Genomic DNA, 6,174 nt, shown 5'->3' with positions numbered 1-6,174 from the left:
ATTTGATTCTAATCGTGTACCTTTGTTTGTACTTGCACTAAACACTTAATCTATATTCCCCGATTCAGCCGATTTGACGTAAGAGAGTTTATTTAAAAGATAACAGTTACATTTAATTTAAATGGTTCGGATGAAATATATTGATAAGGTTTATCCTCGTTTAAGCTTTATGAAGACAGTTCATTGTTTGTACCATATTGTGTGTCTTTGTATATGTTCCATCTTACTATTGGAGGTTCTATCTCATTTGAATTTCTTTTGAATATAAATTAAATACAGTACTTTAATTAATTTATTATTGCCCACTTGAATTGTATAGCCCTAGGTGTCGCAGTGTTCTTTATGTAGAGCGCCATATATAAATGCTCGATGTGATCATTCGGGTCCGATGGCACCTCCAATTTCAAGCAAGTTTTGCAGAGACTTCTTCGAAGACACTCCTTAGTAAGGTTGCATATGAGAATGAAGAAGATAATTCTGATACTATTAGCAACGTTGATTTATTGCTTAAATTACTGCGACAATAACATTCAGAGGCGAATCTCGAAAGTTTAGATAAAAAGTGTTTATTAACATTTTCATAGGTTTGTTTTAACGCCAGTGTTACCTAGCTATATAACTTAATTCATTCTAATTAAAGAGAGCCACGGATTTGCCAATAACAGGCCCTTAAAATTGTTGCTATAGATCGACTACAATGTACATTAATATTTAATGCATTTAAATCAAATTTAGATCAATCTTAATATTGTGATTTTAAATAGCAGAGGTGGATTTAAGGGGGAGGGGTGGTAAAAATAAAAAAATAAAAAATAAAAATTGATCGCCCAATGCATCAGGTTATTTTCGGGCGTCTAGAAAAGACAAATTTCCTCTAAGATGGTGTTATCTCGATCGGACCCACTTTTGCCCCCCCCCTTTCTCCCCTTTTTCGGCCCCGGCCTTCCCCTTTCGGACATCTCTGGATTTGCCCATGAATTGACATGCATGCCAGCAACTAAAGAACATAGGCTATTTATTTTTAACATTGTTCTGTGTATATCATTTGAATTTCTTCAATTTCAAACGAATGAGCGCTGATTTTCGTATAATAATGTTGTCTCCTAATCGGATTAAAATCTGGCCGAATTTTGGCCGATATCAAAAAAAAGTTTGGCCGAATTTGGCCGTGAGATGGCGTGTGTTTGGCCGTGAAGCCTGTCGACTATCTGGCAACCCTGGTATTGGTATGCTTCCTGTGTGTTTTACCTTGATAAACTGATGGGATTTATTATTTTCTTCTGCGTACTGTCATACACAAATTGACTTTTAAACATGGGTTTTATTTTCTTCTTTTGTCATTTCATATAGATTCAAATCCAGTATACAGTGGTGGCAGATCCAGGGATTTTAAATAGAGAGGGGCTTTCACAGAAGTTTAAAATTTAAAAATTAGTGGGGCCTGAGAACATCCACTCCAGACCCACGATGGTTGTTGAACAACATTTTTGCAACTCCGAATGCCCAGAAATAGATGCTGACAACTTATACGGCTGCTAGCCCTCCCCTCAAGGGGTAGCCATAAATAATGTTAGCATGAAGATAGAGTCTATGTTGAAAATATGGTACCTCTGGATGCCTGGAAATAGAAGCTGGCAAACCTGTATAGCCACCACCCATTCCCATCTGGACACAGAATGTGGTAGCATTGACCAAATTGGAATTCGTAGGACTATTTTAAATCTTGGGAATAAGATCTACTGCAAATATGATATTGTTCAAAAAATTAATTAAGTTGCTCATTTCTCCATGAATAAATAAAGTGCAAGAAACACAAATATAATGCAAGGAATAACAATGACTATAATATAATTATTCTTAAATGACGTGCAGGGTATTGTGAAATATAAACAATATGCAACTAAATAAAACATGTTATGAATACACAGGATACAATATGCTATGAATTATCTTTGGAAATACAGTAGGCCTATGCCTACAGAATAACGTAGAGTTTCGAGAAACATACAGCTGCTACAATACTTAATACCACATTCAGCCTGAGGCATAATAAATTATTTATCACGCTCTATGTGAATTGTACTATCACTTGAACTGTTAAAATGTTTTAATTAAATCCTGTGTTTCCTTCTGGTAGACCTTATAGCAATTACACTCTAGATAATTTTAGTCAATAAATTTATGTCAGACAGGCCATGTAGAGATCTAACAGGTCATACCTATAGAGCACTAACATTCAAGGGCTATCCAGCTTTTTTGTAAAAGTGTGGAGCGGCACAATGTTGTTGAATGTGGCTGGTTTTACAGGGGTGGGTTCAGAGGTCATACTTTGTTTACCTGGATGATCAGAAAAAATATGAAATATTGATGATGATGATGATAATAATAATAATAATGATGAGGGGGTGATGATCCTAGAACCCTCACAATGGGCCCAGAAGGAAACTCCCCTGGGGAGAACTCTCCTGGGGAGAACTCTGACAATTTTGAGATTTGAAAGGCTTTCAATAAGTCTCACACCCTGTAAATTAAATCTTGGTCATCAGTGTTGTACTCAAAATAACAATATAAATGAACCTTTTTTCTTGATCCTTATGGATATCGGTATGCTTCCTGTGTGTTTTACCTTGATAAACTGAGGTTATTTATTATTTTTTTCTGTGTACTGTCATACACAAATTGACTCTTAAACATGGGTTTTATTTTCTTCTTGCGTCATTTCATATAGATTCAAATCCAGTATACAGTAGTGGCAGATCCAGGAATTTTAAATAGAGAGGGGCTTTCACAGATGGTGGATGGAGACCATTCATTCTGCTATATCTGTCATAGCACTGAAATCTAGAACAATATACAACTTTTATTGTTTTAATTACATTTATTAGGCCTACTTCATTATAAATGTATTGTTTCCTTAACCTGCGAATTCTTGTTACAATTTAGTTTAATTTATAGATTAACTTAAATCAAAGAATATTTCCTCATTGTATGACTACATGCTAAAAAGGGGGTAAATTTCACATTTTTGGTTAATGTCCGCTCCTCCTTAATAAGGATTCCGATACCCTATTCAGGGGACATCCCTATTAAAGGGACAGTGCTTTGTTTAGTCTCGAAGGTATCCCCTTAATAGGGGTTCTACTGTAATTCCATTTATCATGCAAATATCAACAATGAGATATTGTCAAAAGGTGAGTGTGTTCTCGGAAACTGGGATGCACATTCCTGCTTTCTCAGGAGTTAATAACGATGGTAATTATGAGAATGATGATGACATACAGTAGGCGGTGGAATAGTTTTGTAAGTGATGGAAGGACTAATGGCATCAAAATAGGCCCATCGTAAATGAGACCAGAACATGAGCGACAATCTTTTTTGAAAGGTGGAGAAGGGGGGGGGGGCATTTGTGAGTTCACACCCATCTGAGCACCACCATGGTAAGGGTGCGAAAATTTTAAGAAATAGGACCTATGGATGGCTGGAAATAACATTCTGATATATATCCCTCATCATCACACCACATTATAGATAGTCAAAATGAAGCTTTAAGACTTGATGTTGTGGTAGAGTAATTTGGATTGGGTCGGGACCTTCCAATGGAAAGTTTTTGTTTTTATAGATGCTTGGTTTTCTGCCTCTGGTCACTGTGATGGGGTAGGCCTAATAGATATTCAATGAGTGAGGATTTTTGATTAGTCAAAATGCATAGCATACAGTATATGCTATAGTAGATGCTAAAGGGGTCTACTGTAAATTATGCCAGAGATAGCATAATTATGCAAGGTCTGGTCACTATGATCCAAGTTTTTGTGAAGCCACTCTGCTGGTATCACTAGGCTAGTTAGTAGACCAATATAAAGCAACCCTGTAAAAACCTGTGTATCTTTTAGAATCAGCGATTCATCGTCGATTCACATGTTCCATTCATCATCGATCGTCGATTTACTTGTTCATCATCGACGTTCACTTATTCATCCTCGACGATTCACTGTTTCATCATCAAAGATTCACTTGTTTTATCATCAACGATTGACTTGTTTCATCATCTACGATTTATTTGTTTCATCATCATCAACGATTTACTTTTTTCAACGATTTACTTGTTTTTTTCAGTCATTATCGACGATTCACTTGGTTCATCATCGACGGTTCACTAGTTATCATTGAATTGCTGCTTGAACGGCGTTCCAAACTAGAGAGAGGTTTTTTAGTCCTCCTAGCCTAGGCTACACAAGCATTAAACTAGGGCCTGCAGGCTAGCTAGTGTCTGGCTGAACTCTGGTGCCATTGCCGTGCCCTGCATAGGCCTAGGGCCTACACTGACAGTGCTAGCCTAGGTCTAACTTATTGCTAGCACGCGATAAATGAGACGGTAAATGATAATAGCATGCTTGCCTACATTATAATCATCGTGCAGCAGAATATCAAATTAGAAGTTAAGAGTTTTTGTGTTATTTACCTTGCCAAAGTCAAACACAACAAATAAACCCCCGAGTAGTCTTGTTGGCTGGATTACAAACAAAACATTATAAATTTACAGGTCTAGAGGGCGCTGTGAATAAGCGTCGTTCGAAAAATAAGTAAACAATTTAGACTGAGTGAGACCATGGGCACGTGTAGCGCGGTGTTTTTGTAAGTGATAGTTTCCATCAAAGAAGGGTAACAGTCAAAACGGCAAGCCTAGGCCGTAGGTCTAGTCTACCCTACCTCACCTGTGTTAGGCCTAGTAGTAGCCAAAGCAACGTGAGGGCAGTGTATGATCAAGAAATACGAATGACACGGTCGGTAGGCCTATGTAAAGTCTAAAGAGCTTCGCCCTCACTTTAGCCTAGGCCTATAATAATTAACAAAGTTCGACTAGGCCTACATGGGTTATTCAATGCCCAAGAGATTGTTTGCATGCTTATAATACAGTAATCAATTTATTGGTGCTGAAGTTGATCTGTGTTTGATCACCTTTGATTTAAATTTAAATACCCATATTTTTAATTTGATACATACAGTATTAGTTTTCTGCCACCTCTTATAAAAAAAAAACCATGAATACATTAAATTTAGACTTAGCACACGGACTGGATATGGGTACCCAGCAAAATTTACGCCACCATGAAGGAGTATTATGACCTGAAGAAGAGTGGGTGAAACTTAGAAATACTGGGTTGGTGTCCGGCGGGGGGATAGATTCACTGGTAGTTAAGATATTATGTTTTTGTTGTTTTCTTTAACTCATTTTGTTTTCAATAATTTTTTCTTTTCTAATTATGTTTGGCCTTGCACAGCCTTGATGAAAAACACCCATGGGTGATTTAAGTGTCTCCATTTTTAAGTATAGTATATTATTATTATTATTATAACAGCATTTATGCTTTACAACAGTCCAAGTATACAAATGCTAAAGGTTTTAACCAGAATTTGTAAATTTTAAAAGCAAATTACATAATACTCTGTTGGAAGTACCCAACATCAACCCTCATTTAGTTGCTGAAGAATTTAAATGTAATCGTTGGTGTTTGAATATGTTAAATTTTAACATGATAGAATTATCCTTCAAAGAATAAAATAATGATGAACAATAGTTTTGTGTGAAGAACAAAATCCATAATAGAATATAAAATTAGTATAAACAAGTTTGTATTCTTATTTTTTTTTAGAAAGTGTTACAGAAAATGCTACAGAAAGTACATCCACATCAAAGAATGTGGCTGGAATTGTGTCAACGTGGGAGTATATCAAGGATTTTGTATTTAATTCTGATTTGAACTGGTGCAATGTCGAATGTTACTCTAACGTCTCCGAAGAATCCAAGCTGTGTTTTTCTGCAAACATCAGTGAAAATAATTGTAACATTTCAGCAGTACGAAGCAATTCAAATTTTACCGAACTTAATTGCCTTGATTTTTTCTGTCCTGGTGAGTGCTATTAGTTAGTGAGATGTTGATTATACCATGGAGGTATTATTGAGAAGGAGATCACTTGGCAACAGTTCCCTTTGACGCGACAAACCCATGTGTTCCCCGCTTTTGCATCGCGTGCGGGCGTATTACCCTATAATTCACACTTTTTCGTTAGCAACAACTTGGCAACGACATGCATTATACGCTTTCAGCAGAGCAGTTGTGCAATAAAGCATTTGATTTCAACCCATTAAATATCTTTATAATGAACAGTGTTCCC

At 36.4% G+C, this 6,174-nt stretch overlaps 1 protein-coding gene across 2 annotated transcripts in view; it reads left to right on the top strand.

The window, feature by feature from the left end:
• Positions 1-4,578: 4,578 nt before the first annotated feature.
• Positions 4,579-6,174, top strand: part of LOC117115084 — a 15,478-nt gene continuing 13,882 nt past the window's right edge. Inside the window, exons 1-2 of one of the 2 annotated variants that reach the window (XM_033258749.1) lie at positions 4,579-4,632; positions 5,652-5,909. The gene's annotated coding sequence lies outside the window, so the exon portion shown is untranslated. The other variant, XM_033258750.1, reaches the window with a different exon arrangement.

Source organism: Anneissia japonica, unplaced genomic scaffold (genome assembly GCF_011630105.1).
Source record: "Anneissia japonica isolate Jap-2015-1 unplaced genomic scaffold, ASM1163010v1 scaffold24_len2511860_cov200, whole genome shotgun sequence".
Lineage (NCBI taxonomy): Eukaryota > Metazoa > Echinodermata > Crinoidea > Comatulida > Comatulidae > Anneissia > Anneissia japonica.
Note: the sequence above shows the minus strand (reverse complement) of the source record. Positions and strands in the feature narration are given on the sequence as shown.